The following is a 26,712-nucleotide window of genomic DNA, read 5'->3' as shown; positions in this document are numbered from 1 at the left end:
CCGTACCTGGCGAAAATTTTCAGCATATTTTATAATAATTAAATTTTCATTATTTTCTGATATAATATTATTTATCCATAAACGTTTAGGTATGATCCTCTGAGTTTTAGGTATTTTTGACATAATATAGCTATTTTATAGTATAAATCCCAAAATTCAATATTTGTGTATCGTTTTCTATGTAATAAATGAACACTTTGATAAAATTTATTAAGCAAAACTCCAGAATCATTCTCGATATATATTATATTATATATATATACATACTGCCTGATTTGTTGAAGTGTACAAATGTCACTCCAATCCACAAAAAGGGTTATAAATCGTGTATCGAAAACTTCAGACCGACCGCCCTTCCTTCGGCACCTGCTAAGTTGTTAATATCATTTTTCACAGATCCACAATCACTGTCGTCAAGCGATAGTAGACCGATAACACGGGTTTAATCTGCATCGTTCCATCCTCATAAGCCCCTTGTACTCTTTAGAGTAGATAACAAACTCCCTCGGTTCTAAAATCTAGATCGATGTAATCTATACCAACTTTGAAAAAGCATTCGACAAAGTTTGTCTTTACTTTCTAACTTTTTGGAAGTAAAGCAGCTTTGGTTTCTCAAACAGTCTTGTTAGTTTTCTTTCGAGTTATTTGGTATATCAACTCTGATGATTATTAAGTATGGGTTAAAGTATAGTCAAACCGAATTTTGGTCAATAGGAGGGCGCAAAAACAATTATCACTTCTCAGAAGACAAAAATTCACGTCAAAAGCAATAAAATCGTGTCGGTGCCGTCGCAGTGGGAACGCTCGGTAACGAGCGTTCCCACTGCGACGGCGCCGGCACGATTTTATTGCTTTTGACGTGGATTTTTGACTTCTGAGAAGTGATAATTGTTTTTTGCGCTCTCCTATTGGTCAAAATTCGGTTTATATGTTCCTCATTAATTATAGAAGTCGTAGTGTGAACGCTATATAACCAACAACAACACAATTTAATTGCTTTTGACGTGAATTTTTGACTTCTGAGAAGTGATAATTGTTTTTTGCACTCTCCCATTGGTCAAAATTCGGTTCAAATGTTTCTTAATGAATATAAAAGTCGTAATGTGAACGCTAGATTATTGAGCGCTTATACTGCGACGGCAACAATACAATTTTATTGATTTTGACGTGATTTTTTGACTTCTGAGATGTGATAATTGATTTTGGCGCTCTCCTATCGGTCAAAATTCGGTTTATATGTTCCTCATTAATAATATACGTTGTAGTGTGAACGATATATAACCAACAACAACACAATTTAAATGCTTTTGACGTGAATTTTTGACTTCTGAGAAGTCATAATTGATTTTTGCGCTCTCTTATTGGTCAAAATTCGGTTTATATGTTCCTCATTAATTATAGAAGTCGTAGTGTGAACGCTATATAACCAACAACAACACAATTTAATTGCTTTTGACGTGAATTTTTGACTTCTGAGAAGTGATAATTGTTTTTTGCACTCTCCCATTGGTCAAAATTCGGTTCAAATGTTTCTTAATGAATATAAAAGTCGTAATGTGAACGCTAGATTATTGAGCGCTTATACTGCGACGGCAACAATACAATTTTATTGATTTTGACGTGATTTTTTGACTTCTGAGATGTGATAATTGATTTTGGCGCTCTCCTATCGGTCAAAATTCGGTTTATATGTTCCTCATTAATAATATACGTTGTAGTGTGAACGATATATAACCAACAACAACACAATTTAAATGCTTTTGACGTGAATTTTTGACTTCTGAGAAGTCATAATTGATTTTTGCGCTCTCTTATTGGTCAAAATTCGGTTTATATGTTCCTCATTAATTATAGAAGTCGTAGTGTGAACGCTATATAACCAACAACAACACAATTTAATTGCTTTTGACGTGAATTTTTGACTTCTGAGAAGTGATAATTGTTTTTTGCACTCTCCCATTGGTCAAAATTCGGTTCAAATGTTTCTTAATGAATATAAAAGTCGTAATGTGAACGCTAGATTATTGAGCGCTTATACTGCGACGGCAACAATACAATTTTATTGATTTTGACGTGATTTTTTGACTTCTGAGATGTGATAATTGATTTTGGCGCTCTCCTATCGGTCAAAATTCGGTTTATATGTTCCTCATTAATAATATACGTTGTAGTGTGAACGATATATAACCAACAACAACACAATTTAAATGCTTTTGACGTGAATTTTTGACTTCTGAGAAGTCATAATTGATTTTTGCGCTCTCTTATTGGTCAAAATTCGGTTTATATGTTCCTCATTAATTATAGAAGTCGTAGTGTGAACGCTATATAACAAACAACAACACAATTAAATTGGTTTTGACGTGAATTTTTGACTTCTGAGAAGTGATATTTTTTTTTCGCTCTTCTATTGATCAAAATTATTTTTAGATGTGCTTCATTCGCTTCTGACTTACTGTAAGTCATAATATTGTTTAAAAAGTCTTATAAATATTGCCACTAGGGATTGCAATACCAGTAATACCGATATTGTAATACTCTTATGATTCGATATAGGAACAATTTAATCAAATAGTCGTTTTTAAATGTAGTATCAAAAAATGCTTTTGTAAATGTATATTAAATATAAGTTTTCATTATACCATCTTAAAACTATAAACCATTAAAGAAGCCCAGCTTTTCCTTATTAAAAGCTCGCGGTGAAATTATATAAGCCTCTTACTAAAAGCATTATATATTTTTGCTTTGGAGTAAATATATATATATAATATATATTAAATCATTTAAATTCTAAACCTATTTTTATTTATTGCTTAATTACTATTTTTATGAGTAAATTTCGTTGATAAAAGTATATTTGAGACATCATAAGAAATGCAAAATAATTATCAAATAAAAATCATTATAATATGAGGAACAACATTTTAGATTATTATTATCAGTTTAATTTATTTTATTTATTTATGTAAAATAAATAAATAATATGTATAATAAATAAAAGTTTGATTTATACATCGATTAATAAATTTAAAATTGATATAAAGTCTTTTCAAGATTCTATATACTAATTTTCACAGTTCTATTTACAAAATTGAACCCTTATAGTCCACAACGAGAAAGTTGTCGGCAAAAGAAGTTGGTTTACATTACATGTGAGCTACGAGGAAATTTAAAAGACAAGTAAAGCATCAAATTAAGAAAAAACAGGTGAGGCTGAAAAGTTTTCACTGCTCTGAATAATAAACCATGTAGTAATAGAACAAATTAAAAAATATAAATTCACATCCAAATACAGTTTTGGTAATATTTTGGTGTAGTCAATTTTTATAATATGCATCTTAGCAATTATTTGTCAAATTTCATACTGTTGTATTAGATAAGATAAAAAAAATCTAACAATACAGTTTAATTAACTATAAATAAAATTATCTTATATTTGTGAACAATGCTTAATAATGTAATTAATCATGAAATTACAAAATACTTGTTGCAAAACAGTTTAATATATGTTTTTAAATTACTATTGAAACATAATAAAGGAAATGGTTTACGATTTTAGTTTACGAACATAGTTTTGCGACCCTGTTAGATCAATTGACAAAGGAAAAAGTTTTAGCTCCGTAATATTTTAGCCAGAGCACTCTGATACCCATGTAAATAAGATAAGTTTAATATTTTACTGGAAAATGGAGGCGCGTAAATTGAGCACGTTTTCATTATCCGTAATTGAAAAAGTTTAATTTAAAACGCAAATTAAATTGAGCCAAAATCCCTCCAAACTTAATCTGAGTTGTAATGCCGAAAAATTATATGAATAATCGAATAAGTCCCGGTCCGTTCTGAATTTTAAATTGTCTTTAAGCGAATTACTCTGGACGCTAACCGAATTACGCGATGACGGATTGCGAAAATGTAGATTAGAAGGACTGAATTTTTAACAGAGGGCGAGTTTACAAAAGAACTACCGTATGAGCTAGATAGAGACTACAATGGAGGCATTACGTTAGCTGGGTGCTGCTAGAAGCAGTTTCGCGGGATTAGCGTTAAGTAAATACGTCATAAGGCGCAGAATTGAGATGTTTTATTAAGGCCTCGGAGGAAGAGCGTATAATGTGTCTGACGAATGAAAAGTATCGCCCTCTAGGGAGGCTCGTCTGCTGCTACTAGCTTGCTCGTAAAACGTATAGGATTTATTAAAATGTGCTCTAAAAGTATGAGTTCCATTATTTTTAACAAGATGGTGAACATTCGTTAAATTGTGTTTAATAAATGGCAAGATAAATTGGATAAGAGTCGAAAACACAATTTTGATCATACTTTATCAAAATTTCGACTCTTGTACAATTTCGTCACTTACACCATGTCTGATTTATTACTTTTATCACATTTTTTATGAAATGGATATAGTACAAAACTATATCATAAAAATATGGTTAAATAAAATGTACTATAAATATTGAAAATATCAGGCGCGTACGGTGAGATATATTCCCTTTCGCACGCTCACGTGAGTGAGAAGTGGGCGTGCGAAACGCATGTAATGTCTGCACTACACTCTCTGAAAGTTGTCCGAACCGAAGTTACAACTGAAGTCGGCCGAGACCTATGCCTTCGAGTAAGCGACCACACTGCCACAAATTTCATATGCCGTCCGGACGGCGGCTTCTGTCACGTACAGCTGGCATATTTGCGCGCGATCGAAAAATGTTCCAAATAATCGCAATTTTTAAATTGTCATTTTATGTGTGGGCACTTACAAATACAATATCAGTGAAAACTTCTTGGTCGTAAATATTCAATTTACGCAAAATCTTTGTCGGCTTTTGCAAAATGCCATAAGGCATAAAAATTATACTTCAGAATACAAACACCACATCTGTGACTATCCTAGATTTGTCGTCATCGATTCTAAATAAGAATTCGTTATGGTGTAACATTTATATAAACCGATCTAGGAAAATACATAAGAATATTCGAAACGATTTTTTTTAACAAAATCAAGTATCACTAATTATTTTTTAATTACTTAATTTTATATGAAAAAAAATATAAAATAACGATATCTGTTAAAAGAATATACTATCAAAAATATAATTAATCCCTTTTGGTGCCCTAAAATATTCAAAGATGTCAGTAAGAGTCTGTTGAAGTCACCGATAAACATGTGGTATTATAACTTGACCACGTGATTACGATGCAGCGCTCGACATGCGTGTTGACCATAGGACGCCTACGCTCATACTGAAATTGAAGCGAGTTACTCGTTCTATCTCAGTTTGCGAAAAACCATATCAGTATCTCTCTCACTGTCGTCACTTAACACGCGAGAGAGCGAAAGGGGAAGTATCTCACCGCTCGCGCTCGAAAGAGCAAGCGAAAGGGAATGTATCTTACCGTACTTTAATGTTGCACTATGTTTTAAAAATAAGATAGATTACCGATATTAATATGGAGTTCTGATATAAGAGGATTGATTACAGTATATTTAAGCCGAATTTTGCTCAATAGAAAGGCGCAAAGCAAATATCACTTCTCAGAAGTCAAAAATTCACGTCAAAAGCAATAAAATCGTGCGCGTCACGTCCCCACTGCGATGGCGACGGCACGATTTTATTGCTTTTGACGTGGATTTTTGACTTCTGAGAAGTGATAATTGTTTTTTGCGCTCCCCTATTGGTCTAAATTTGGTCTAAATTTGGTTAGTATGTATGCTATATAACCGAGCGCGTTCCCACTGCGACGGCGACGGCACGATTTTATTGATTTTGACGCGAATTTTTTACTTCTGAGAAATGATAATTATTTTTTGAGCTCTTCTATTGGTCAAAATTTGGTTTAGATATGCTTATAACTATTAAGCACTTCTAATATTTATTGCCTGTATTTAATTTGATTTATGTTATAAATCAATATTTGTTGTAATTTTATATTTTAATATGTATTGTAGTTTTTGCTTTTATATTATTTATGATTATAGAACATTTTTAATATTTGATGGGTGTGCTTGATTTCTTTATATATTTGATTTCTATTAATATTTGTCTTAAACACTTTTTTTATGTAATTTCTATATTCGAATTTAAATTGCTTTGTTTATTATTTAACATATTTAATATTTAATTGCTGTGTTTAATTTATTTTTACATTTGATTACATTGATATTTCCACATAATTTTATACATAAATTGATATATTTATTTAATGCACACATCAGTTGACGTCAATGTTATACCAGTGCCATGGACGTCTAATGACGTCAACCAAAACGAGACTTGTGGGGGCCATATTTAAAAAATAATTATAGATAATATATTGCCATCCTTCAAGAAAATTTTAAATTTAAGATTTGGGTTTTTATTTTCGTCATGACGCTCGAATACAAACTTATATTTACATATTTTTATTATTAAATTGTAATTTGACAGGCGTAGGCCCAATGCAGCAAATAAAACACGACTAATCATCAGCTAAATATTATGAGTAGATATCTTTAATAATTTTCATAAGCATAAAATATTATTTCAGAAAATATGTCGCAACGGTGTATTTATTTGTAGCATAGAGAGGTTTAACCGATACCTATTAATCTATATTCAAGAAATTATATTATTGCCATTTTTTCATGAGGACCAGAAGCATAGTTTTTACAGGGTCCGGTTCGCTCTCGACGGCCCTGGACATATATTATATTAATATCAATGTTAGATTTTTCCAAAACTGTTATTAAACTTATATCGTATTAATTTTCTTAAATTCGGGAGAAATTATTTTCCAGATAATAAACCGCGCGATAATATAAATATATAAAAAAACTTTCAATAGATAGTGTTCTAAGCCAAGAAATTTTGGGATAGAATCCCTAAAAGTAAAAGTATTCGGTTCAAATACCAGCAAAGAGGCGCGAGTTAATTTTTAGCCTGCAATGCGGTTTCTCTGTGGGTATACATAGATACTATATTTTGGTACCTACTGTAATGGTATTATATCCGTTGCATTCTCGCTCTCATCTCCGAGAGTAATGGAGGTATTAGATTAGGCGTAGAAACCCTTTCTGAATTAAAAGCTTCGACAACATTTACAACTGACAAAAGTCAGCGCGAATGTTTTACGGTAGGCGGTTTCGCTTATTTTATCAAATTTGGGTCATAAGACCCGAGCGAACATCTGCGACATATATCGCTGACCGCGCCCAATATCTACAGTTTAAAGCAAAAATTTATAACGTGTGCTATATGACAAAGTTGGTTTCTGTATTATAAGCTTTTAGTATTAACTTCATAAATCTTCACACGTTTTATTTATACGATGACATTCTATCGAGCATTTTTTTAATAACATAACGATATCCTACTGAAATATGTTTTTTTAGAAACTTAAATAGTATTGTTATATCAAACGCTTCTATTTTTTTTAAAGCAAGGGTTGCAAACTAGATGTATTGTAAATAACATTATATCACTTTGATTCTGGATGTATAAAAAGGTGCCTCAAAACTTAAGTCAGTATTTAATTTTTAAGACAGTTTTAAAAAAATGCTTTTATTTATTAACGACACTATGAATTCAAGATATGATGATATTTTATTTAAATAGCAAAAAAATATTGTATCCCACTGCAACTCAAAAAGACTAAATCAGGATTATGACTTTTACTTATTTTACTGAGGGTGTAATATGTGGGTTGATAATAAAAGGATGACCCGAAAACTATTTCCTTGTGCTATATTTTTTTTCTATATTGTATATTTAAGGAATAAAAAATATTTTTGTATTTTGTGTTTTTAAATTTTTACTTTGCATGGGGTATCGGAATAATTTTTAAGATTTTCCTAATCTCACGGACGCATATTAAAATAATTTATTTAAATTTATGTCGTATATATTAAGTATTAACAATTTATTTATTTATTTAAATTAATTTGTGAAAACACGTGCTTGATTTATTTTTAAAGCAGCACACAGCACATACGAATAATAAAAAATTCTAATCCTAAAAATGCTTCGCGCAGCTCTTTACTCACGGGCAGGTGAGTTATTATATAAAAGCGAATGCAATAATTAGGTTGAAATTGTAAATGTATGAATTTTTTTCCCTAGCGGCCTTCTATGAGGTTCTTTACAGTGCATTCGACCAGCTCTTTATTCGAAAGCACCCTCGGGTGCTTGACATGTCACATCTTAGATGGTTTTCTCATGAGATCATCTCATTGCTAAAAAAAAAGCACGCCTTTCATAAGTTATGGAAGAGATCGGGACATCCATCTGCTCTCGAGGAATTTCGTTCATTAAGAGCACGCGTTAAGTGTTTGATAATTTCCTGTCATCGCAATCATTACAAAAGTTGCCAAAAACAAATAATTAATGATCTCTAAGCGTTCTGGAAATTCATTAACACTAAACGCGTTACTCAGTCGACGTCGAAAGTGATGAACCTCGACGATAAAACATTGACGGTTCACAAAATATTGCTGACGGTTTTTCGCAATATTTTCGTTCTGTTTTCGAGGAATCTTCTTCGTCTTCTGCTCAGTCGCTTCCTTCTTCATGTTCTTGGTCTTCAGTACTGACCATCAAAGAAACTGAGCACTCAGATATTAAATACGGATTTAATAAATTAAAGACAGGGCGTTCTTCTGGACCTGATTTAATTCCCGATTTTATTTTAAAGGGTTGTGAAGTCAGTCTCGCTGCTCCTCTAATGTATTTATGATCTGATTCTCAAGACATCATCATTTCCTGATCTATGGAAATGCATAAAAAGGGTGACAAATTATATATAAAGAATTATAGACCAGTCGCAGTGTTGTCAGCTCCTGCTAAATTATTTTAAATAATTATTCATAAATATCTCTATAGTAACTTTCAGCAAGTTTTGTTAGACCAACAGCACGGGTTTCGTCCTACCCGTTCCACTGTTACTAACCTTCTGTCGTTCACCAAAACGGTGACAACTTCTCTCGATGCGGGAATTCAAGTAGACGTCGTGTATACAGATTTTGAGAAAGCCTTCGACAAAGTTTGTCATAGGTTATTATTAAAAAAATTATCGAACCTTGGTTGCTCGGATAATTTAACTTGGTTATTCTCGAGCTATTTAAGCAATCGTAGACAGTTTGTAAAGTGTATGGTGGACGATTGTCAAAAGAATATTTTACCCCTTCGGGGGTTCCTCGAGGATCCAATCTGGGCCCTCTGCTTTTTGTGTTATTTATTAATGACATAAATACAGCAATTAAAAATTCAAGTTTTCTTCTGTACGCAGATGATTTAAAATTATGTAAATGCATTCGATCTGTTGTGGACTCCTTCTCTCTACAAAGTGATTTAGACTCTCTGTGGAGATGGGCTTCCGTTAACCGTCTGCCCTTTAATGTCGAAAAGTGCCATACTGTGTCATTTTCTCGATCCCGTTCGCCATCAGCTTATTTCTACCATCTCGGTGGTAACATTTTGACTAAAGAAACTTCCACTAAAGATCTCGGAATCACTTTCGAGAGCAAATGGAGGTTCTCTCTCTACACATACACGACGTCTGTGATAAATCTTCCAAGATGCTCGGCTTTGTTATGAGGAATGCCTTTCACTTTGACGATCCGTCAGTTATTCGCATCCTCTATGACACCTTAGTTCGTAGCATTCTTGAATCGGGATCTATAATTTGGAATCCCCGAATAGACAAATATTCCCTTTTAGTGGAAAAAATCAAAATAGGTATTTAAGATACCTTTACAAAAGAACATTTGGTTATTATCCGTACTTATATCCCAGCGCCTTTCTTTTAGGAGCGTTGGGATATGATTCGCTGAGTTCTCGCAGAAAGCTGTATGTCGCTAAGCATTTTTTCAAAGTACTAAAAGGTGCTGTCGACAATCCAGCTATTCTCGAGGAATTCCAGTTTTGGGTTCCGGAACATTTTCGAGAATCACGATCGAGACCTCTTTTGACGACCGTTAGGGCTAGGACATCCACACTTGCCGACTCGCCTATAGCTGTGGCTATCCGGCTCCTTAATACGCTGGCATTACATATTGACTTATTTAATGTTAGCTACGAGGATCTGATCCAGTTTGTATCATTTAATTTTAATATTTTATATTTTTTTGTTATGTTTAAGTATTGTTATATTTATGTATATATACGTTTTTTTATCTTTTATAAATTTAAAATTTGTTTTCGACCATCGTGGCTCATGTTAGGCCACGATGGTCTTAATTTAATCTAAAAAATAAAATAAAATAATATATTAATGCATTCCAGGTAAATGAAAGTAGTTTGATAATACGACACTTTGTCGTATTATGATGATAATATAAAAATATTTTGGTAAGAATGACAAATTGCCTGTAATAAATTTGTAATATTGTACATAAAAAGTATGTGAGTTTGGTATTTTGTTTGCTATCTATGATTTAAATAGTAAATATATGTTTATAGTGCTTATTTAAAAGCAGTCGCATTATAAATTATATATCGATATTTACTCAATACTCGAGAATTGAAAAATCTAATTAGAGTTCGGAATCTCGTTAATTGAAAAGCATTCGCAAGGTACGCCTTTAACGTAGTTTACATTCGACTGATTGAAACTGATACTTGCACAGTTGGAATACTGAATTAGGTTTTTCACTATTTTTTCACTCCTCTTTTTCCATCCTTTAATCTATTTCAAATATGTATTACTATTCGAAATCTGTAACGAATTACGTAGCAAACCGAGTCTTGAATCTTTTGTGATTTCCTCGAACATTTCGAATCCTATTCTAAGCTCTGCCAATATTGAAAGCCCAAACGACCCAAACGTCTTAATTCGACCGAATCGTCCGACGGTCGTTAATGGCGACATTTAAAAGCCTACATCACAATTAAGCTCCGCGCTTCTTGTGTTCTCCTCCTAGCCGAGTAGCGTCCCTTTTGTGGTCTTGGGATTTGTGGTCTAAGGAAAAATCGGCAAACGTCACTTTATCGAATTCGCTTTCGCTCGATTGCTTACGGCGCGAAAGAATTGTTCGCGAGAAGATCAATTGCGCGGAATTGACGAGATAACAAATTTCTGGGCTTTTCCGGTATTCTATATTCTCGGCAATACAGCTTTCTATGTGTATTGCCAATTTCGGGTGTATCGAGCTATATTTGCATAATTTATATGGATGAAATCGAATCGATCATAACGGTTTTCAATTTTAATGGCGCATAGGCAATATAGTTGACACGGTGATGTAATAAATGGATACTATACATTATAAAAATATTGGCTCCGTAGACACAGATTTTTCTTTTATTAAAAAAAGGTCAAAAAAAGTTTGCCTCAAACTTTTTTAAGACAAAGTTGTATGTTATTTTTTTTTGCAGTAATTGATTGTCACGTATTTTGTCATGTAACGCTGTGAAAAGCCGTTCCGGCACATTGTTTGTTACTGAATACACGTGCATCGTACTTTTCATAGTTCTAAGCCATGGAGATATAATTTTTAACAAACAAGACGGATTTAAAAAAAAATATTTTCGGTATTATCGTTAATTCATTTTGTAATAATGCTAGTACTGAATGTAAATTTTGGACCAAATACCGCTGGTACCGGTATTACAATCCATAAAGGCAACGCTTGGTTATCTATTGTTCATATTACAACTGTGAGAATCGAATGAATCTCATCTAAACCAAATTTTGACCAATAAAAGAGCACAAAAAAACAATTAACCCTTCTCAGAAGTCAAAAATCCACATCAAAAGCAATAACGTTGTAGTGGGAACACTCGGTAACAAGCCTAGTCTCTATGAACTTAGCAAGGCAAAATTTAATAGCTTCAATTTCTTGATGATGTTATTCCTCGAGCGAAATTTACAGATTTGGGGCGCCGTGTATCCGCTTTTATACACATGGCCAAACTGGGGTGATTTTATGCAACAGTTAATTACGAAAATCTGGGAGTGTAATTACATTAGTCGTATCCCTGGAAATTTTCTTATTAGAATGCTTCCATTGCGACGGCGCCGACATGATTTTATTGCTTTCGACATGAATTTTTGCCTTCTGAGAAGTGATAATTATTTCTGTGCCATCCTATTGAACAAAATTATGTTTGAATACAATTTAACCAATACTCTCATATCAAAAGTCCGTAGTTATATCGGTAAGGTTAGCTATCATATTTTTAAAATATAATGTAATATAAAAATGCAGACGAACTATGGAGCAATATGCGATGTCTGCCTGTTTTTCGATAAGATTACGATTTTCAATAAGTAAGACTCAAATGAAGGCTCACTAAACCAAATTTTGGTCAATATGAGGGCGCTAAAACCATTATCCCTTCTCAGAATTCAAAAATTCACGTCAAAAGCAACAAAATCCTGTCGGCGCCTTTGTAGTAGGAACGCTTTTTTATATTAACTTAGTGAGGCAAAATTTAATAACTTCAAGTTGTTGCTGATGTTATCGAGAGGAATTTGCAGATTTGGGGCGCCGTGTATCTGCTTTTATACACATAACCAAACTGGGGTAATTTTATGCTCACCATTTTTTTTCTGCAAGAGCTAATTACGAAAATCTGAGAGTGTAATTGCATTAGTCATATACCATGAAATTTTCTTATTGGTAAGTTCCCACTGCGACTAAAACCCTGTATTTGAGAATCACAAGCCGACTGGACTTTTCACCGATTTTACGATTTAATAGCAGATTCTCAAATGTGTAATTTGGTTATATTAGCTTAACCTATCTTAGCCTGAATATTTCAAATTAATATATAATACATATAACGTGAAATTTATCTTTGAGTCTAAAAACGAATCGGTGTTAATAAAATATTATATATTTATTTTATCTGTATCTACATTAGGTTTAATCCTAATAAGTCACATTTTTAAGTCGAGACGTCACAGACGTCGTTTACGTATAGAGAGAACCTCCACTTGCGCTTACTTTAGTGTAAGTTTATCTAGCTAAAATATTTTCCCCGAGATCATAGGAATAAACTGATGGCAAAATGAATCAAGAAAATGAAACAGTATGCCACTTACCGGAACTATAGTGTATTCAATAAATTAGTTATAAATAATTAGGAATATTACCAATAGATTTAACTTTGCAACTAGAGCCAGTTTTTATTATTAGCGCATTTTTATAAATAAAAATTTAGCTCCAACCTTTATATATACTATACTTCTTAGCGCTTGATGTAACTCAATATTATAGAACTATAAAATATATTGAGATTCATAATATCAGTTATTGGTTTCCAAACTATATTTTGGTATTCATGGCTATTTTATTTTGCCCCCTGACCCAATTTTACCGAAATCTAATGAATATTTAATGATTTCCGATACAATCGTATTTTGATATATTTGAGGGAAATTCTATGTATATTTTGTACGTGCATTAAAACGTAGCTTGCGAACCTTTATATCCAGGGGTGTGCTACCAGTTTTTTATCAATCGGTTCTCTGTTTTTGAATCTTTAAAAACCCACCCCCAACACCCTACGAAAAAATAGCACTAAAATGTTTTGTTCGCAATAAATAAAAAAATTAAAAGTGCCTTTTCTCATTTTATATTATTAATTTTTTTAGTAATATTATATTATTATTATTATAAAAACAACCCTGATGCATCGCCGCAAATACAAATTTGATTTTTCTGTAAATTCGTTGAGTCACTTAAAATGAGCATATAATTAATTGCATTTTCAAAGCAATTTTAAAATAATTTTTCGGAACTTTGAATATCATTGAAAACTTTTTTTCATTATAAGTCAAAATTTAAATAGCGCTTCAGGCAAATTTCTTTCGAAATGTGTCAACTTCATATAACTAGAATACAATTACAGTATTAAAAAATAATGACAATGGCTTTTAGTCAACTTACTCGGAACGAAAATCCCATTTCACGCAGCCCTAGCTATTTCAGTAAATTAGATACTTACTACATGTTTTTATTTTAATAATACAGACTTTTAATATCAATGTAAAAAGAGTTGATATTTGTTTATTAAAAAATAAATAAATATAATGTCCATATGACTGCTTAATTATCTTTATCAGATAAGTTGTCCATGAATATTTTCTATCTCTGATATCCGTTGCTCTCTGAGATGATTTTTTATTCAAGAAATAATACATGGAACGGAATACCAATTAGCCAACGGCTTCCCTGATAAATTAATACTCAATAAAATTGAGTTGTAATCAATAGTAAAACTGCTTCTTAGTCTTATACTTAATAATAATGCAATACCGTTAATACCGGTATTGCAAAAAAAATTGGCCTTCGGTATTACCGGTATTACAAAACGAAATACCGGTAGTACCGAAAATTTTTAATGATTATCAAACCATTTTAAGACGTAAATATATTTAGTTGTTCTAAAAATGAGCGAGTTTTGCAACTTTTAATACTTAAGGCTAGTCTCCAATGGAGACTTGGGAGATTCGCACCCACCGGCAGAAAAGCAAAGCCTGAGAATCCCGTATACGATCATCGCAGCATAAAGGAACTGACCTCTAGTCACTGCCTCCTTAACTCCTGAGGATCTTCCACGGAACATCATCCCTCCGCCAGCTTCTCTAGCACTGCTCAGAGAAAACGATACTCGCCCATCTTATTAACTCGCAATATATGTAGTATAATTTAAATAATAAATTATTACCAGTTCCCATCTGCGTCTTACTGGCTGTGAAGTCCCGCCCCTTAAGGTTACTAAACCTTAAACTATGTTTTCCATTTTTGATTTATAATTTGTATTCTACTCGTTTTGTTTTTATTATTTGAAATATTTTATATGATTCATCTTTTCTTTAACTCCTTGTAGTCCAATTTTTTTAGCCCTTGTCTAAGTCCAATCCATTTTGAATGAATATATTTATTTAAATAATTTAATGATCATTAAATATATATATAAAAAAAATTATATTATATAAAATAAATTATTTTTTGGCAGAAAATACAAAATATATTTTTTTTAATTTTAATCTTTTCAATTGAAATATAGTTTTTTTTATTGAAATTTAATTTTTATAATTGATATTAATTTTAGAAATGAACTAATATTAATATAATATAAAAAAGATATTTATATAATATAAAAAACATTCAAAATATTTAAAACATGTTTTATTTTTTTAGTTTTCTCATTTATTTTATTTATAATAATGCTAACTATTATTAATTTTAAATAATGGAAATAAAAGATGCCAGTAAAAAACTGATGTCCAATACGTGTGGACAGAAGACTCGAAAGGGTTAAAGCATTTTTAACATCATCATTACACCACGGTATTGGGTTCAATCGATATTCTGTTCTAAAATTATATTGCCTTTTTATTTTACCAACCACAATATTTTTGTAAATATATAGCATCCATGTTGTCTACATTCCAATCACATGTTTCTAGTTATATTCTTAGTTTGTTAAAATATATTTTTAATTATCTCATTATTATTTTTTAATCGTAATCACATTATGTTTTTCTACATAATATATATATATATATATATATATATATATATATATATATATATATATATATATATATATATATATATAATAAAATGATCAGTAATATTTACTTTACATTGTACTAATAATGTGCTCGAGTTAAAAGTTTACCTTGTATTTTCGTTAACACATTGTCGTAAATATTGGCCCATTTTTCTATTTTTGAAGTATAAAAATCTTCACATTTTTTCCAATCAAAATTCCAGTTTCCAATTAAAATAGTATCCATAGTTTTATCTGAACTCCATTTGAAATTAAAAATTGTTTATGAATTCCAAGAATACATTTGGAGCACTATTTGGAAATCTATATGCTAAATATAATAACATGGGAATATTTTAATGAAATTTATTATTATTAAATAGTGTATTATAATTTTGTATTTTCTAATATACAGTACAACATCTCCTGTACGTCTGGAATTAGAATCGCATCTAATCATATTATAATCGTCAATATGATATGATTTAACAACCGGTTCTATCGTATATTGTAATTCTCACAGTTTGTACAACTAAAAACTTCCAAATATAAATTTTCACAGAACATCCAGTTCATTTTGTTAAAATTTGAGTTACTACATATTCATTATTTTCAACATATTGATTATCGAATGGTACAGATAAAATATTTGAATATAACCCATTAAAAAATCCACGGCTGCATATTATTAACTCAAAAATAATGAGTATTTATGTAATTTCGGCAATTATGTTTTTTCGTTTTAATATATAAATATGTAAATAAATATTAAATTTGATAATTATTTATATTCGTTAAAACAAACTGAATTTATTAAATAAAAAAAAAAATTTTGACACATTTATTATTATATATAATAATATATTAATATGATATGCAGATATTTATTAAATACTAATGTCCCTGGAATGGGAGTATACGTAGAATTGAGCCATGATATTCATATTTCCATAGATAAGCACGTCAAATTGTATATACATATTTAGGGCAGTCTATATTCCTGTTTTCAGGCGCGCTCTTGCGATAAGAATACCAATTAATCCTTGCTGACGAGAATGAAAAGTGGCAACGGCACACATTATCATATTATACTAATTCCAAAAGCTATCTTACACGAAGCAACCGGATTAACGGCAGATTAAAGTTTAGCTCTTGTCTTGCGTTTGCACGAATTGTTCTCTGTATTAATTATTGCGCGTTCAATTATAACGTTACTTGTCGCGGGCGGGTGCGCAATATAACCGACGCGACGCGACGTCACGATGCGTGAAATGAGTAAAAAAAAATTGAATCAATCTCATTTGTGTTTTATGCTAATGCAGAAATAACACCTGTACAATCTTTTAAATAAATTAAATATAAATGAGTTATAAGTAATAACTTATCCTATATGTTCCATAATTTTATATAAAAATGACACGTTAAACAAATTAAACAGTAAATTTAGAAAACATTTTTTTAGCAACAAAGTCTTTTAAGTAAACAATTGTATGTATTGTAAGACATTTTTTGGTAATGATTACAATTTTCACATTTTAAATCTAAAATTCAAAGAAAGTCAGAACCGACAAGTTAACTTAATCTTATTTTTATTAAATAAATTTGCATCGTAATTAATATTTTTACGTATTGCCCATTAATACACGTGTATCGATTAAATATTTAGCATTAAATGTATAGTCACTTATTTCTGTTTTCGCCACCACAGCGCAGCGCCCCCCTGGAGTGCGGGCGCGCAAGTGGTGACTACCGACGTGATCAAAATACGCAAAGATAATTCGAGCGGGCGCCGAAAGATTCGCCTCAAATGTGTACATGTGAAAACACAGAGAAACTATACACTGACCCTTTTTTTTTATTAAAGTACGGTCTAACGGATTGTGTAAAAAATGTTTTCATGATGATATGCATAACCGCTTTTTGTTTATAAACCGCCAAAAACCCCGATTCTTAGTACATTTTAGGGACGCAAATTTTTAATAACCGATTTTGACGCAGCAATTTCGGGTGGTCCTGACAATAAATTGATTTGATATGACATATTGCGGCATAATTTACATTTTGAACTAATATTAATCACCCTTGAAAGATCGATGTATGATACAGTTAAATACATTTGGATTTATGATATAAATATATTGAAAATTTCTTAAATTAATATTTAGAGAAATAAAAAATAAAATAAGCAGTAAATATTTATAAAACAGATTATTCTTCATTTATATCTAGTTTATTATGCAATTAATTAATAAGAATATGAAAGGCATTAGGGAAATTTTATTTCGACTTTTTATGAAACATAAAACAACAGGGGCGCATTTAGAAATAATGCGAATATAAATTAAACAATGTATTCTATTATTATTATACAGAACTTTTATGGTTGAAATATTTTCTGAATTGTAATGAAAGTATCCATAAACTATTTTTATACAACGTACAATTGAATTGTATGTTCATTTTATGAATCATATAATATAGAAAGAGGCATAGTGAGTTTTTATTAAATTTTCTTAACTTCATATTGCAATGTCATTCTTGATGTTTGTCACGTTTTTTTTGGACCCTTTTTGAAGCAATCTTTAAGCACCTGTTTTGTGTTATTTGTTGTACTAAAATCTCTTTACTGATTTTTTCTATAGCAATGTTCAAGCACAAAAATAATATGCGTATATTGTTACGTTTATTCTACGAATTAAAATAAAATAACATTAAGGATAACGTAGTACTATTTCTTAATTCCACGCGCTTAAAAGTATACTCGAAACACGTATTGTAAAATGGGAAATGTTCCAAATCTCGGCTCGCAAGTTTACTTAATTTTCTCAATTAGTTTCAAAAGTCTAAAAGCGACTATTCATACGTGTTCAAAAAGTTGTCGAATCTCACCCTTTGTACGTTATATTGTAACATTAGCATAATGTATAAAATATGACCAATTTGAGGTACCGAGGACCGGTCGTGTATAACGTCAATCAAACTTATAATATATTTTCATTTATGGCTTAACAACGTTTGACATTTAAGACGCTTTGCTTATACACGCCTGATGGCTTTCCATCTATCATGTGTGACATATGAAACGTGTCGCGGTTAAATGTGACGTGAAAAAAGTGAGACTAAAATTGATACTACACGCATGAAGAATATAAAAAAAATAGTAACTATGTACAGTAACATAAATATTTTTATGAATGGAATCAGATCATATAATGCCAATGTAATTGCTAACTAACCAAAGCTGTAATTTCGGAGTTTAATTTAATAGTACTATTAATATTGAAACACCTTTTACTAAATAACGTATTGTGTTAGGTAACATGTTTTATTATTAAATCATAAATATCTTCCCGTTGTAGATATAATTATATTTTCTATTGTAAAGAAGAGCGATAAATCGCAGAGTTTATTGTCGAAATATAATATTATAGGATGAAGGTGCTCATGACATGAGAAATGCTTTTAAAAGTTCTCCAAGAAATTTTAACTTACGTTGAACGAGTGGCAAATCTTAAACTAGGTGACTTTAAAAATGTAATATGTTGTTTGTAAAATCTAATAAAATTTCTTTCTTCATTCGTGAAATTTATAATATAATAAATTACATTCTGAATATGCATAAATATAAATACGCGAAATATATCTGAATTAAAATAATATTAAAATTCTTTAGAGATACTTTATATTTTTAATCAAAGATAAAATATATTTTTATTGTATTAAAATCTGTAAATAAGCTTTTGTAATTGAAATTGGATTTTTTGATTGGAATTCTATTTATTATAATGCCATGTCTAATATAAAGCTTCGTAGTTTTAATTATAATTATAATTATTTTATTAAAAATATATTTGGCGACCATTTGGTACAGCAAATAATTTCTCAGAATGAGAGTTTCCGTTAAAAATTTAAGTGTTTAATCCATATTTAAGATTTTTTCGTTTTGCTTACTTCTTTTCCTTCGTCAAATACCAGTATTCACCAATATTGATTTTGCTGCTATTTATGCAACATTTGCCAAAAATATGCAATATCTGAATAGAATGTTTTTTATAACATTAACGATATTGATGCTTCTTTGTAGCAATTAATTTTTTTTAATATGTTATTATATAATATGTATTAAATTCATTTAAAATTAGGTTTAAAGTGCCACTTATAAATATAATGTTACGCAAAACCGTTTTTAAGAACAAAATTAAAAATGCTCGACAAGATAGGGTAAAAATAAGATTGGAATTTATGTAGTTCAAAAGGTTCTGAGAACCGCCTTCCCTCCGCCAGTTTCCAGTATTTATTTGAATTGATTTAGTTACTATTTATCCAAAATGATGTACAATATAATATTTAAATTTAACTTTACTATAATTTCTTGCCATAAAGATGCAATAAAATTGAATAAAATCTGTAAATAAAATATTTTCATAACATAAAAAATATTTTTCGTAAATCAATTTTTTTAAATTCTGCAATTTGTAAAAAAATATTATGGTTAATCTTTTAGCAGTATAAATATATTTTTATAATAAAAAACAAAAACTTGATCATATCAATATATGTATATATAAATTCAGCCGTTTATTAGTATTATTATGAACCAGTTATTATGACAGTGGCGTATGTCACAAATAAATTATTTTGAAATAAATTTGTTTAAAAAAATATTTTTATTTAAAGTACATACATATGATATATAAAAGTTTTCGACTACATTGCAAAGTAATATATTTTTTTCTACATTTAATTTATTTATTTATTTTACTGGTATTATACACACTTCATATCATAATTGTGTTGTTTGAATTTTATTTTGTAAATTCTGATAAAAGAAGTTGAGGAATATATATATTTTGTTATAGGATAAATTTATAAATAAAAATATATGTTAGTGTAAATTTTTTTTATTAAACTACATTGTAAAATAATGATATTTTTGTAACATTAACTGACTCATTTCACTGTCATTTTAACTATTTAATCCGTGACTTGATTTGGTCAAACCTTAGATTAAATATTCTGATAAAAAAAAGCCTAAATATATATATATATATATATATATATATATATATATATATATATATATATATATATATATTTTTTTTTTTTATTCGGGATAAATTTGTTTTAAAAATATTTTTACACTACAATACATCAAAAAAGCATGCTAATGAAAAATAAAATTTTACAAATACATTGTAAGATGTTTTTGTTATATTGAATTTATTTTTTATTTTATAAACTGCATTGAATTTTTTGATAAAAGAATATAATTAATGAACATATTTATTTACATATGATATAAAATGATTTTGTTATTGATCATTTTTTTCTTTTACAACAACATCGTTTTTTTTCTGAAAATGGCAAACAGCATTACATATATTAATATTTTTTACTGCTTGTTTTTATTGATATATAATAAGTTTTAAATCCAAAACGTGAAAATTTTAATTATAACCAAAATATGTGTTACATTATATATATTTTATGAGACAAATTTTTATAATAAATTGTATAGAAAATTTTTTCAATATATATTTACTATATTTTTAACTTATTCTTAAATATTTTATTTCATTTTTGTTGTAGCCTTTGTTTGTAAAAAAATCATATACTGTCATTTATTTCACATTACATAGGATTTTTTCCACAAGAAGAAATGTGTATGTTATCTTTCTTATTGTCATAACATGTACATAAAAATAGTTGTATTTATCTTTAGTATATATAAACCGCAAAACATACTAATAATATAAACATTAAGATAGACTCCCATTATATACTTGACAAATTAATTAGGTTTGTGACGTTTGCATTTGCTCTCAACTAACTTTATTTGTATTCATTATAAGTTTTTGATTAGTTTTAGATTACACGTCTTTTAATCCGTGTTTATTACTTTCACGTAATGTCTAAAGCTCTGCAGTGCATCCAAACACTTCCACAATCCCAAACTATCGCAAACACCGAACTGAACTTCCAGTTATTCAACTCTATACTCTAACTATCGTACAAAAGTGCACTTACTTCCGGTTCGAGTCAAACTACACAGGTTCCATGCCGGCAAACTTCTGTCAAAATTACGCTGTGACGTCACTTTCAGCAAAATGCATGTTTTGAGAAACACTGGCGAACGTTCGCGCTCTGCGAAAGTTCGGGTCGCACTGCCAGCCGCCTACCCTTCCCGCCGCGGGGTGGCTCGGACCCCGAACCACCCCTTATAGGAGGGTTTAACCACTCACTGTTCGCCAGAGTCGGAAACGTACACTTTTCACTTCGCAGATTACCCGACTAATAAATTTGCATATGCCCTTCTGTGTGTCTTCCGAGACGCTGAAGAAACTTATCTAGTTCGCTGAAATTATTCAGCTCCGCTGAAAGACTATCGAAAGGGAGACGAATGTTGCTAATGGCTGTGTCCCGAGTATCTCCGGATTAATTATTTTCTTGCGATTAGTGTTGTAGATAAGGCAAGACATTTTTATGGTGATTTTAGTATTAGAGTTCTTAAGTTCTTTGACGTAAAATTATTTGAAAGATAAAGAACTTGATTAAGTCGATATATTTTGTGTTATCTATTTAATTATTTTTTTAGTAAAGTTTGCGTTTAAATGCGATAAATTTTCGAACTTTAATTAAATGTTAAAAAATCAACAAAGAGTCTTTTTAATCTTAATAAATATTCCTATACATATACATTTATTATATTTTTCGTACAACTTTTTGTTAGTAAAATTTGGATTTCAGTTTAGATATTCAATGCAGATAGTGACAATGGTATTGCATCATCCCATTGGTTAAATTTAACGTTCATTACAACTCAATGGGCTAAATATATTCTTACGTATAATTAATGATAGAATATAATACAAAACAGTTTTATTTTTTCGGTACATAAGTTTTAATACATTTTTTATGCTTACCTATGTCTCATGAACTACAAAAAAAACTTTAATTAAATCCAAAAAAGTTGGCAAATATATGCAATCCAGATCAACTACAGTTATATATATATATATATATATATATATATATATATATATATATATATATATATATATATATATATTAAATTATATTATATTATAAACTAAAAAATAAAATAAATTTTAGTTTCGTTCCACATCATTCAGATAAGTTAAAGAGTTGGTGAGAGAAAAATCTTTGATCTCCTCCCTTTTCCCCGATCATAATTAAACTGTAACACTATAAAAAAAACAGTTTCAATTTAATTATTCATTGTAAATATTTTTTTACAACTTTAAACTATAATTTTCATTGTTGCCAGATAAATACAGTCTATATTAATATATCTAAAATATTCTAATGAGGCAACAATGAAAATTAGAGTTGCACCCCAAATCACTCAGACTAGTCGAGGAACTGGCGAGAGAAAGATCGTTTATCTTTGATATTATAAGCCGTAACGCTGTCAAATAAAATTAATTAATAATAGAGCTTACTTTCAACTTCACTGGTTTATTTATTGTATATCTTTCGTTGCTATATAACAGTAAGTAGTGAAGCTATAAATTCCAATGTTGCCGGATATATATAATCCAGACCAAATACTGTAATTAATGTAGCTAGAATATTCTTATGGGACGTAACAAAGAAAATTCTAGTTCCGCCTCGAAATCATCTAGATTAGTCAAGAAATCGTTGATCTCTTCCCCTTTCTCCGGTCGTATATAAGCCATTACGCTGTCAAAGAAAACACACTTCCACTACAACTTTACTCATTGTTTTTATTGTAAATCTTTCATTGTAACTAGTTGGTGGTGTTTCCTAGGATTTTTTCAAACCCTGGAATCGGGATTAAAAATCCGTATAATCTCGAGATTTCTCGAAAACCGGGAATAATCAGTTTTTTTAATTGTAAAAAAGCATAAATATTCTTTTTTTTTTTAATTAAAATATTTTTTTATTAATAAAAAACACCAAACAAAGAAAAAAATATATTTTTTATTTTGTAAAAAAATAAAAAAATACATAAAAAATAACAATAAATTTGTATCAATACAAAAAACACATAATTTAAACATTTAACCTGTTTCCGTTTCATTTATTGGCTGCATATTAAAAAATTTTGTCGGTTTTTGTTTGCTTCGCACATTTATTAGCCCAATGCGTTACAACGGGGTAAAGCAACAACTACTAAGTAAATAGTGAGACGCCAGACTTAATTCAAAGTCTGTAAATCGGTGACATATATTTTACTAATTATAAACTATTATTTTATTAAATATTATAGCTATTTATTTTAATTAATCAACCCACAGATTAGGAAAATCGTGGAAAACCTCATTTTTAATAAATATCGATCAGAGTTATAATTATATAATAATAAATAATTCCGATCTCCCTGTATATGATAATATGTATATGTATTTTATATTATAATTCCATAGCTCAATTTTTTAGGTACGTTAAAATAAAATTATATTTTAAATGAGACTAATATTTACAGTTGCAAGACGAAATAATAACGTTGTTATTTATTTTGTTCATCAGGTTTATATTTAAAATTACGGAAAATATACCTTGTTATTCGAGAGTAATTGATACCAGGAAACGCTGAGCAAAATTTCATTGTAATAATAGTAAATATGTTGATAAACATTCTTTAAATTAGACTAATAGATTTTTGTGTAATTTTATCGATAAAAAGTATAACGTCGGAAAATGATGGTGTTTTACATTTATATGGAATTTATTTTTAGCCGCTTTGATAATGTACAATCGTAAATTTAAAATAATCGTCTAGACTTTTACAAATAATTAATTTAATTATTTGTTTATTCATTATTAACAAAAAATGGCCAAAACTTTGATTAACATTAAATGCTTGAAGTATAATTATCTAAAATGCGAAATATGAAAATTACGCCGAGAACATCGTCAAAAATGAAAGCGAGTTAATCTTTAAAGTATTAACGATTAACTTTTGTCTCTAGGGATGTATTTTTGTGATGCGCAGGAATTTCGTTCAAACTTATTTTAGACTTTAATCGTTTGTCTCCTTTTGTTGTTTTCTTTTGTAAAACTTTTTCGCAATTTTCTTTTTATAGAGATTATTTTTATTCTCCGCGTATTTTTATCACAATAGCTTTCAAACCGTGCATCGTATACGATACATTATTAAAAATTCACTCTAATTTAAATTGCCTAACAGACCGAGTCGCAATTTAAGTATTTATCATGTTGCCTATTGTGAGAGAAAAGTACAACAAAAGTCCTCTGAGAGCATGTTTGCCGCTGAATTATACATAAATTATTAACATAAAGTTTTGGGCTACGCAAACACTTTTACACATTCAGGTGTGAATATCAAATGATATTGTCTATTGTATCTATTTAATAAATGTAGAATAGTACAAAAGATCTGTGGCTTGCTAATGATAAACGATCCTTAAAGTAACATTAAAATTATATTTCACAATCTGTTCTTTGATAATGAGTGATTTTTATAACTATTATTTAAAAAAAACACGTTTGAAGATACTAATTCCAATCTTCGTTTACTTGTCCTATTCATTTTTAATATATTTGTGGTTTAGTAAAGTTAGTACAGTTAGTTTAAATATATTTTATTTTGTTAGTTAATAAGTAGGGTTTGCTACAATATATTTTCACGCTTAAGTGCGTTTATTGACAATTATTAGTTGCTTGACTAGTTTATTTTTATATAGATTTTTTAGTTTCCAAATTAAACCTCTGTCAAGATGAGTCCCTAAATATTTTGTACTGGTTGATGTTGGGATTATTTGCCATTAAAAAAACCAGAGGACAAGTGTCACTGTTTGTGTAAAGCTTGTCCTCCATAAAGAGATTTGTTTTTGCTGGCTTTGATCCTCCATTTCCAGAACAATGTTTTTATCTTGGTTGAATCGGTATTGTAATCTCTTTGCTATCACTTTCATCTCCACGTCTGATAGCATGAAAGCTTATATTATTTTTTTCTGTTTCCTATGCTCAAAATTTCGCTCAGAAGAAAAAGATTTTCATCAAATGAGGAGGACATCATATTCGTATGCGCCTATTTTGCAGAATAGGATGCCAACTACTATTTAGACGGATAAGAGATGGGAGCATCGCTGGGAAAATTTTATAGACTTACAATGAGAACTGAATATGACAAAAAAATACTTGTTTTTGTGTTAGACTGGAAATTTTTCAGACTTCCCTCGTATAAAAACTTTCCAGCAAAATAATATATATTTGGCATATTTTTTTATCATAACAAAATGTTGATATCATACTTCCGTTTTTCATTACACTCCAATGAATCTGACATATATGAACTATAAATAATACACTTTTATTATTACTGCTTTTATAATAAATAATAATTTTAAATGTAAATGCGTAAAGTACTTACTTCGTAATTGCAATAACCTTTGTCTATTTCCGATTCGAACATTTTAATCACGTATTCGTTATCCGAGGGAAGTTATACACATTAAAATTCAAGATTTAATTAATCGGAAGCATTATATCTTTCGGTCATCGCTACAAATATTATTTAAACTAAAGTTAGTTTATATTAAAATATAAAATATACTTGTTAAGGCAAAAAATAATTGAGAAGCGCAGAAATATTCTGCGCTTCTCGACGACAGGCAAACAAATACTAACGCACGATTGAAACGCCGTCTGATGCGTCCGTCAGAGCGATGCAGAGCGTGAGGCACCTTGCCCTAGCTCTTCGGCTCTGTCACACGCACTTGTGCAAGAAAAGAGATACACTCATCTTCCGATATACTAACCCATCTCTCTCTTGCGAAATTCTCTAACAAAGCATTTATAGCACTATTTTGAATAACCTGAAGTGATTTTAATTTAAATTTACTTGCAAATTCACAAACGCAAGACAAATGTTAGATGACTATAAATATGTGCATAATAAATGTTTAATCAAGTTTTATACTATAATATATTTTGAAACCTGTATATTTTTTTTATTATAAATATCAATGTGGTTATAAAAAAATAATTTAAAATTTAAAATTTTATATTGACACTTTTTGTAATAAGAGAATATACAGTAAAGGTGATATTAAAATTATCATTAAAAATTATATAGTTGTTTTTTTTCATTGATTGTTAATTTGTTTCATCTCATTCATTCACTGATATGGATCAAATCCCTGCATGTTTCTTTGCATATCTTTGTATATTTTAAAGTTATGCATCATTAACATACAGTTGAATCCTTCCTGCAAGTTTATAT

General features: G+C 29.7%; 1 protein-coding gene across 1 annotated transcript in view; it reads right to left on the bottom strand.

Annotated features, from left to right (window-relative positions):
* Positions 1-21,649, bottom strand: part of LOC148236294 (uncharacterized) — a 79,743-nt gene extending 58,094 nt beyond the window's left edge. The window contains exon 1 of the mRNA XM_088183619.1: positions 21,507-21,649. The gene's annotated coding sequence lies outside the window, so the exon portion shown is untranslated. The remainder of the gene's footprint in view (positions 1-21,506) is intronic.
* Between the last annotated feature and the right edge of the window lie 5,063 nt (positions 21,650-26,712).

This window comes from Plectrocnemia conspersa, unplaced genomic scaffold, assembly GCF_051122295.1.
Source record: "Plectrocnemia conspersa isolate PC_06_02 unplaced genomic scaffold, ASM5112229v1 ptg000003l, whole genome shotgun sequence".
NCBI lineage: Eukaryota > Metazoa > Arthropoda > Insecta > Trichoptera > Polycentropodidae > Plectrocnemia > Plectrocnemia conspersa.
This window is presented reverse-complemented; position numbering and strand designations above follow the sequence as displayed.